The sequence below is a fragment of the Mauremys reevesii genome, linkage group 15 (genome assembly GCF_016161935.1).
Source record: "Mauremys reevesii isolate NIE-2019 linkage group 15, ASM1616193v1, whole genome shotgun sequence".
Classification (NCBI taxonomy): Eukaryota; Metazoa; Chordata; order Testudines; family Geoemydidae; genus Mauremys; species Mauremys reevesii.
This window is the reverse complement of record NC_052637.1, coordinates 17,292,737-17,302,304: the sequence shown is the minus strand read 5'-3', so window position 1 is coordinate 17,302,304 and position 9,568 is coordinate 17,292,737. Positions and strand designations below refer to the sequence as shown.

The window sequence follows — 9,568 nt, the reverse complement described above, 5'->3', positions numbered from 1 at the left end:
CAGGGGGGTGGCACAGACACGCCCTGCGGCAGGGGATGCTGGGCGGAGTTGCGGGAGCTCCAGCCTCCCCTAATGATGTTGGGGTGGTGTGGGCTAACTGCCTCGCGGCCCTGAGGCTGATGGGGCTGAGGGTGTCTCTGGGAGGGGTAGGGTGGGGCCCTCACTGCCGAGGGGTTCCTTACAAATGAGGGGGAAACAGGGAGCCTTCTCTGTCCACTGCATTCCCCCCAGCAGCAGAAGGGATTATACTTTCTCCTTCTCTCCCTGGTGAAGAGCTCCCCCCACAGCTGGAATGGGTGGAGGAGGAAGAGGAGGAGGATGTGTCCCCTAAACAAGCCATCATCAGGGTCGTCCAGCAGCAGCTCCATGGCAGAGATGAGGTAGAAAAATCCCCCAGCTGCGCTGCCACGGAGTCTGTCCTGCCTCTTGTTCCATCCCCACTCAGGCGGCGGGGAGGGGGTGTCTTGTACCAGAAAATCCCTCACCCCCAATGGGGGGGACACAGCTCCTCTGCTATCTGGCACCCCAAGTGGGAGCCTTTGTCCCACATAGGCCGAGGTGTCCGCTCCTCGCAGACACTGTCCAAGTTACCACCCCTGTCTGTGCAGGGCGACACTGTTTTCGGGAAGGGGGAGGCTTTCCCTGTCCACCCTGGAGCTGGTTTGGGTTGGGGAGGGAGGTCCCTATGTAACAGGCTCTCTTTCTCTCCCCCCTCCACCCCTCTCCTAGTTGGTGGAGGACAGGGCCAAATAGCTCCGCTTCATCCAAGGTGTCCCAAGTCTGTGTTTCTCGGCACAGAATCGGGTGGGACACTTTGGAGCCCCACTTTTCAAAAGCGGCCCTCGTGGAGAGCATTGCAGTGAGTGGGACCCCATGCCCAGCCCCTGGGGTGAAGGAGCCAGACATGGGAGGAAGAGTTAGTGGGGCTGGATGGGGAAGCAGAGGACAGGGGTTCCTGGGGCTGAGGGCTGGGCAGTAGGGAAGGGGATCTTTGTGACACTGATCGAGAGCTGGCAGGGGGGGTATTGTGAACCTGGAGGAAGGGGAGGGAGGAATTGGGTGGCAGAGGGGGAAGGAAGTTTGATGGATGGGCTTCTCTGCTCCAATTAACGCAGTGACTATGATACAGGTACACGAATGTCACAGTATTTCATCCCTTTTGAGTCATTACTACAAGCAGGTAAGATCTACCAGGAAAGTCCTCTACCAGGTGGCCAAACACTTTCTGCAGGAAGCATCATACCATACACTGGCTTACATCCTCTTTGGGCAACTCCTGTTAACAGAAAACAGGTCTAGAAACCCGATGGCAACTTGCTGTGCCCTAGTTTGAAGTCTAGTATCCCATTCTTGCTTGGGGACAGTTCCTTCGTCAAGGGATTCATTTATCTTGCTTGCCAAGCAAGGCCTCTCTTTTATCAGAAGTGTGAGGTCTTCTCTTCCGATAGGCAAGTAACTGAAAGGAGATAATCACATCAAGAGCCAGAACTTGCTCACTAGTCACTGGCTGCCAATCAGCCAGGGCAGGTGATGAATGATGTAATTACCTTCAGCTTGCCCTGGGTCTGGGTTCTTCAGAACCACACTTCTTCCATACAGCGAGTTCCCCAGGATCACCAAAGTGAAAAGACAGTATGACACCCCTGGGTATATTTCCTCTTGAAATTAGTGTAGATCTGGGGCACTCAGGAGAACAGATAGAACAAGGAGGAGATAGAGCCAACAGTGAAGCCAATGATTTTCTTCTTGGTGAAAGGCTCACATCCAGCTGCATCCACTGTGGCAGACAGAAGAGTCCTGCCTTTAAATGTCACTGTTTCAACTGTGGATCCAGCTCTGCTCAGCAAGGATGTTGCTGACACCATTCCCAGAGAAACGAAGGCAAAGACCTTCCCCAAGTTTGATGGATGGGAGGAATGGGGGGGCCCAGCTGATTGGGGGTGGGAGTGACACTGGCTGTTTCTGCAGAGCATTTTCTGTTCCTCCCTGGGAAGTATCTGTGGTTCTGTGGGGCCTGAGTCTCACACACAGTTTTGTTTCCTTGGGGTCTCCCTGGAGCTGATGGAAAATCTCCCCATGGTGTCCGAGCCAAGCTCCATCGTGTCCAGCTCTATAGCCGCGGTTTACAATCTCAGGTACCAGGCCCCTCCCATCCAGCTGCCCTAACCCTGGTACTGATCAGGCCCAGAGCCAGGAGTCACAGATCCTTCTCCTGTTAGGTTATCTTCAGCTGTGGCTGTTCGCATTCCCCAGCAGAGGAGGTGGGAACATCCTCTCTGCCCTGGATGAGAGATTTCTCTCCAGTAACGATAGAGTGGCCACAGGGAGGGGATCACTGTGAGGGAGGGGGTCATGCCCATGGCAGTGCCAGTGCCACTTTGGTGCTGCAAAGTGTAACAGAGGCTGCTCTCTCCTGCCAGCAAACTGAAGCCGCTGCTTGCCCTGGATCTGGAATCTCGCCTCCTTTGGGCTCTTCTTTACAGAATCTTAGGAATGGAGCAACTCCTTTGATTGTCCAACAGGTACCTTCCTAGGGGGTAAAAGTAAAGAAACAGTGAAAGTATATGGCAAGAAAGATTGTCCCCTTTATGTCTTAAGGCAGGCATTGGTCCCTGGGAAGGGAGGTGGAAGGATGCCATATCATACTGACATGCACCAAGAGCAGACTCACTTTTGGTGGGTCACTCCTGAGGCCGAGAGAATTGAAGAACCCTAATGTCAAAGGCCCCATCCATAGTGCAGCGAGATGTAGCCACACCAAGCATTGCAGTGCCTCACCACCCAGTGAAACCCACACAACTTAGCTTAGGTGCCCAGGTGTCCTATACACTGAATGGAAAGAGACTGGTGCCTCAGAATGGGAGCCACAAAAACCAGGTGGCAGGGAGCCACCTAAGCAAGCCAGTAGAGGTTGCCAGGACAGGGGTGAAGCCTGAAGACCACCCATCAAATGGTGTTAGGGACTAAGCTCAATAGGGAGGAGTATACCTGGCTCCACTTGGGCTCCACTTGGGATCCACCATCAGAAATCCCATCCGGGAGGCAGGCATCTGAGTCCTCGCGTAGACCTCCCAGAAGAACACAGAGCAGCTGAAAAGTGCAGCACCAATTCACTTCTCTTTGGCCTAGCTCAGAAATTTTGCACTGAGGAACCCTGCCTCAGGAAATCTCCTAGGGTTCATGTGCATAGCCCCATATCTTTACCTCTCTGTGCCTGACTGCAGCTCTCAGTCTCTGTGGACAACTGATGGATGTGGGCATCCAAAAGTAAGAAATACTACAAAGTTAGTGCAGAGTGTTGCGTCCTTTGGCTATAAGTGACAGCCACTTCTACACTTTAAATAAGGCATGTAGGATCACAAAGGTTATCATGCTCCACTGTGTGAGACTGTATCTAACCCGTAGGCCATAATGAACATAAACAGGGCTCAGTTCAAAGTTACAAATTCCTGGTTGGACAGACACCACACTGCTGAGCTAAGTGTCCTCACTCTCACGTTACAGTTGTGTTCGCCCAGCCTCACCTGCAGAGCCGGATCTGGGTTATCTGTTACGATGCTCAGAAACTCTTCTTTTTTCCCCGCTCCCCAGACACCTCCCCCTCTGGAGTATGACCTCAGAATGACTAGGCTGACTCTGCACAGGTAACTGTACAAAGTAAGCTCATAAAATTCACCTTTCTCAATGTGGCGAGGCTAAGTCACAGTTGGGTTCCCAAGCCGAGATTTTTCACACAACTCAGTCAAAGGCACACTGGCTTAGATTAAAACAAACAGCAAGGGGTACTTTTCAATCGTGCTGAAAGCACTCATGGATTACAAGGGATGTTTCCCCGACAGCAAAATGGGATGGTCGAAAAATGTGCAGTTTGAAAAATTTGAAGGGACTTTCGTCCCAGAGAAGAAAATTATTATTGGGGATGTTGAAATGCCAGTAGTTATCCTTGGAGACCCAGCCTATGCCTTGCTCACAGGCATCCTGGAAAGTAGTTAGGAGTTCAACTATAGGCTAAGGAACTGAAGAATTTGTGGTAAAATGTGCCTTTGGCCCTTTTAAAGCCCACTGATGTTCTTTGGTGATTAGGTTAGACCTCAGTGCAACCAATATTCCCATTGTTATTGCTGCTTGCTTTGTGCGCCATAATATCTCTGAGAGGGTACGTCTACACTACGGGATTATTCCGATTTTACATAAACCGGTTTAGCAAAACAGATTGTATAAAATCGATTGCGCGCGGCCACACTAAACACATTAAATCGGTGGTGTGCGTCCACGGTCCAAGGCTAGCGTCGATTTCTGGAGCGTTGCACTGTGGGTAGCTATCCCGTAGCTATCGCATAGTTCCCGCAGCCTCCCCTGCCCCTTGGAATTTCCGGGTTGAGATCCCAGTGCCTGATGGGGCAAAAATAATTGTCATGGGTGGTTCTGGGTACAGCCTCACCCCTCCCTCCCTGAAAGCAGCAGACAAGCGTTTCGCGCCTTTTTTGCTTTTTTGCTTTTTTGAACTGTGCAGACGCCATAACACAGCAAGCATGGACCCTGCTCAGCTCAATACCGCAATCGTGGATGTTTTAAACACCTCGCGCACTCTCGTGCAGTATATGCTGAACCAGGACCTTCAAACCGAGGCAAGGAGGAGGCGGATACGGCAGCGCGGCGATGACAGTGATGAGGACATAAACACAGAATTCTCTCAAACCGCGGGCCCCTGCGCTTTGGAGATCCTGATGGTAATGGGGCAGATTCTAGCCATTGAACGCCGATTTTGGGCCCGGGAAACAAGCACTGACTGGTGGGACCGCATTGTGTTGCAGGTGTGGGACGATTCCCAGTGGCTGCGAAACTTTCGCATGCGTAAGGGCACTTTCATGGAACTTTGTGACTTGCTTGCCCCTGCCCTGAAACACCATAATACCAAGATGAGAGCAGCCCTCACTGTAGAGAAGCGAGTGGCGATAGCCCTGTGGAAGCTTGCAACGCCAGACAGCTACCGGTCGGTCGGGAATCAATTTGGAGTTGGAAAATCTACTGTGGGGGCTGCTGTGATGCAAGTAGCCAAAGCAATCACTAAGCTGCTGCTACGAAAGGTTGTGACTCTGGGAAACGTGCAGGCCATAGTAGATGGCTTTGCTGCACTGGGATTCCCTAACTGTGGGGGGGCGATAGATGGAACCCATATCCCTATCTTGGCACCGCAGCGCCAGGGCACCCAGTACGTAAACCGCAAGGGGTACTTTTCAATGGTGCTGCAAGCACTGGTGGATCACAAGGGACATTTCACAAACATCCACGTGGGATGGCCAGGGAGGGTTCATGACGCTCACGTATTCAGAAGCACTACTCTTTTTAAACGGCTGCAGCAAGGGAATTACTTCCCAGACCAGAAAATAACAGTTGGGGATGTTGAAATGCCTGTCGTTATCCTGGGGGACCCAGCCTACCCCTTGATGCCATGGCTCATGAAGCCATACACAGGCAGCCTGGACAGTGGTCAGGATTTGTTCAATTACAGGCTGAGCAAGTGCAGAATGGTGGTGGAATGTGCATTTGGCTGTTTAAAGGCGCGCTGGCGGACATTACTGACTCGCTCAGAACTCAGCCAAACCAATGTCCCCTATGTTATTGCTGCTTGCTGTATTCTCCACAATCTCTGTGAGAGTAAGGGGGAGACCTTTATGGCGGGGTGGGAGGCTGAGGCAAATCACCTGGCCGCTGATTACGCGCAGCCAGACACCAGGGAGATTAGAAGAGCACACCAGGAAGTGGTGCGCATCAGAGAAGGTTTGAAAACAAGCTTCATCAATGGCCAGGGTACAGTGTGACTGCTGTGTTTGTTGATGAACACCCAACCCCCCTTGATTGACTCATTCCCTGTAAGCAACTCACCCTCCCCCTTCGAGTACAGCTTACTTATGCAAATAAAGTCACTCTCGTTTAAAAATCATGAATTCTTTATTAATTTATTATAAAAAGAGGGAGAGAAGTAAGGGTGTGGTTTGGGAGGAGGATAGGAAGGATGGAGAAGGCCATTAAAAAAATTTCACATTAACGACAGCCTTCTGGTTGGGCTGTCCACGGGGGTGGAGTGGGCGGGTGCACGGCGTCTCCCCCCACGCATTCTTACACGTCTGGGTGAGGAGGATATGGAACATGGTGAGGGTTGAGGGTGGTTATACAGGGGCTGCAGCGGCACTCTGTGATCCTGCTGCCGTTCCTGAAGCTCCACCAGACGCTGGAGCATGTCAGTTTGATCACACAGCAGCCCCAGAGTTGCATCCCGCCACCGCTGATCTTCCTGCCGCCACCTCTCATCTCGGTTGTCCCTCCTGTCCTCACGTTCATCCCTCCTGTCCTCACGTTCACTGGCCTCTTTCCTGTAATTTGATACCACGTCCTTCCACTCATTCAGATGAGCTCTTTCATTGCGTGTAACTTCCATAATATCCGAGAACATCTCATCTTGCGTCTTCTTTTTCCTCCGCCTTATCTGTGCTAGCCTTTGGGATGGAGGAGGGATGGTTGAAAAATTTGCAGCTGCATGAGGGAGATAAATATTTAGAAAGATACATTTTTACAGAACAATGGTTATACTCTTTCACAGTGAACAGCACTATTCACCTTACATAGCACATGTGATTTCCCTACAAGGTCGCATTTTTCATCTTAATAGTGAGTGCCTGCAGCTCTTGAGTTACAGATCTCACAGACACAGGTCCAGGCATCAGAATTCAGCTTGCATGCGGCCATGGTAAGCCACTGTCTTTCGGCTTCTGCAGTGATTTACCCCTCCCCCCCAATGCATGGCTAATAGCACGCTAGCTCCCTGCTAATCAACACCCTTCCTCCCCCCCCCCCCACTGCGTGGCTGGTAGCTTGGGGAAGCCCCGCTGACCGAACACAAAAAAGATCATCGGCATTTCATTCCTCCCCTCCCCCCGCTTGGCTACGTGGAGGAAAGGATTTTTTTTTTAAGCTGCTGCAGTCCGCGAACCCAGTAGGAAAATGGCCTTCCCCCTTAATTAAAATCCTGATTTTTAACCAGGTTATCCTGAACGATATCACTTTGCTGAGGATAACACAACAAGATAAAGAACGGATGCTTCTTGAATGCCAGCAGTCACCGGGACCATACGCTGCTATGCTTTGCCACGCAATGATACCTGATTACTTGCTACATGCATGGCGTGGTAAAGTGTCCTACCATGGTGGGCGGAACAAGGCTGCCTTGCCCAGAAACCTTCTGCAAAGGCTTCTGGAGTAACTACAGGAGCGCTTCATCGAGATGTCCCTGGAGGATTTCCTCTCAATCCCCGGACATGTTAACAAACTTTTCTAAGTAACTATACTGTCTGCGAATGCATCCCAAGTCCTCAGGGCAAATCAATCATTAAAAAACGCTTGCTTAAAAAACAATGTTTGCTATTTGCAAAGGTACACTCACCAGAGCTCCCTTCCATGGCGTCATTCTCTGGGATAGTTGCTTGTGAGGGCTGGGAGGAGGGTAATTCCGTCAGGGTGATAAAAAGCTCCTGGCTGCTGGGGCTCACAGAGTGCTGTGTGCTCTCTGCTAGGTCTTCCTCCTCTTCTTCATCTTCATCTTCCCCGTCTGCATAATCCTCAGCCATGGCAGAGATTACAACCCCCATCTCGGAATCCACGGTCAGGGGTGGGGTACTTGTGGCGCAGCCCCTAAAATTGCATGCAGCTCAGCATAGAAGCGGCATGTTTTTCGACCTGCCCCGGACCTTCCGTTTGCTTCTTTGGTTTTCTGGTAGGCTTGTCTGAGCTACTTAACTTTTACTCTGCACTGCACTGAGTCCCTGCTGTGGCCTTTATCCGTCATAGCCTTAGAAATTCTTTCAAATACTTTTTCATTTCGTCTTTTGGAACGCAGTTCTGTTAGCACTGAATCTTCTCCCCAGATAGCGATCAGATCCAGTACCTCCCGTGCAGTCCATGCTGGGGCTCTTTTTCAATTCTCAGGAGACTGCATTGTTACCTGTGCTGATGAGCTCTGCGTGGTCACCTGTGCTGATGAGCTCTCCACGCTGGGGAAGCAGGAAATGAATTTCAAAAGTTCGCGGGGCTTTTCCTGTCTACCTGGCCAGTGCATCCGAGTTCAGAATGCTGTCCAGAGTGGTCAGAGGTGCACTATGGGATACCGCCCGGAGGCCAATACCGTCGATTTGCGGCCACACTAACCCTATTCCGATATGTTAATCCCAATATTAGCGCTACTCCTCTCGTCAGGGAGGAGTACAGAAACCAATTTAAAGAGCCATTAAAATCGATATAAGGTGCCTCCTAGTGTGGACGTTTGTGGCGTTAAATCGGTTTTACGCTCCTAAAACCGATTTAAACGCCTAGTGTAGACCAGGCTTAAGAGGGAGATTTTTATGGCGGGGTGGGAGGTTGAGGCTAAGCACCTGGCCATTGATTACATGGGTCATTAGACAAGCACAGCTAGGCACGCTGCGTAACAATATAATGACTGGCCAGGCTACGGTATGACAGTTGTGTGTGTTCGTCTCCATACAATACTGGCCCCTTTATTGACTTTACTTCTAAGCCAATCCCTCCTTCGATAGGTGGCAAAGAAAATACATTCCCTATTTTTGTTAATCCATTCCTTCTTGATTTATTTAAAAAAGTGTGATCACTGGTAGCCAGCGTGGTTGGGCCTGGTAAATCTTTTCATTTCCATTAAAACATTTGGGATGCTCTATGCTGGTATCGGTTTGACTTTACATTTACAGTGTATTCTGGTGTGGTTTTTTTCCAAAAGCCATCAGGTAACTTAAATATGTGGGCCTGATTCCGCTTTTGTAAAATTCAGTGTAAACCTGGAGTAGGCCCATCAGCGTCACTGGGTCTAATTCCCCTCCTACTTACAGCAGTGTAAATTAGGAGTAACCTACTTGAAAAATGTTATGACCTGAGCACCGTAGTGAAGTTGACTTAAGACCTGATGTATATGAATCTTAAGAACATAAGAACATCAAAACAGCCGTACCAGATCAGACCAAAGGTTCATCTAGCCCAGTATCTGTCTACTGACAGTGGACAATGCAAGGTGCCCCAGAGGGAGTGAACCTAATAGGCAAAGATCAAGTGATCTCTCTCCTGCTATCCATCGCCACCCTCTGACAAACAGAGGCTAAAGACACCATTCCTTACCCATCCTGGCTAATAGCCATTAATGGACTTAACCTCCATGCATTTATCTCTTTCCTAGAGACTGGCTCACAAACTGGAGCCGGTTACTGTGGGTTTGTCTTTAGTATAGTTTATGTACATACTCCATGAACTGAGCGTTTGAGCTTTTTCCAGAATCTGGGAGGAGTCTATGTTGTGAAAACTGAAATGCTCAAAGTAGCACATGAATGTGAATGGACACGGGGTGCTAAAATTAAATTCACCAAGGGGTTCTCAAACTGTGGGTCAGGACCCTTCAGGGGGTCACTGGGTTATTACTGGGGATCGCGAGCTGTCAACATCCACCTCAAACCTCGCTTTGCCTCCAGTATTTATAATAGTGTTATAAATAATAATGTAACAAATAATACTG

General features: G+C 50.1%; 1 pseudogene; it reads right to left on the bottom strand.

The window, feature by feature from the left end:
* Positions 1 to 1,381: 1,381 nt before the first annotated feature.
* On the bottom strand, positions 1,382 to 1,973 carry LOC120383120 (annotated as a pseudogene).
* Between the last annotated feature and the right edge of the window lie 7,595 nt (positions 1,974 to 9,568).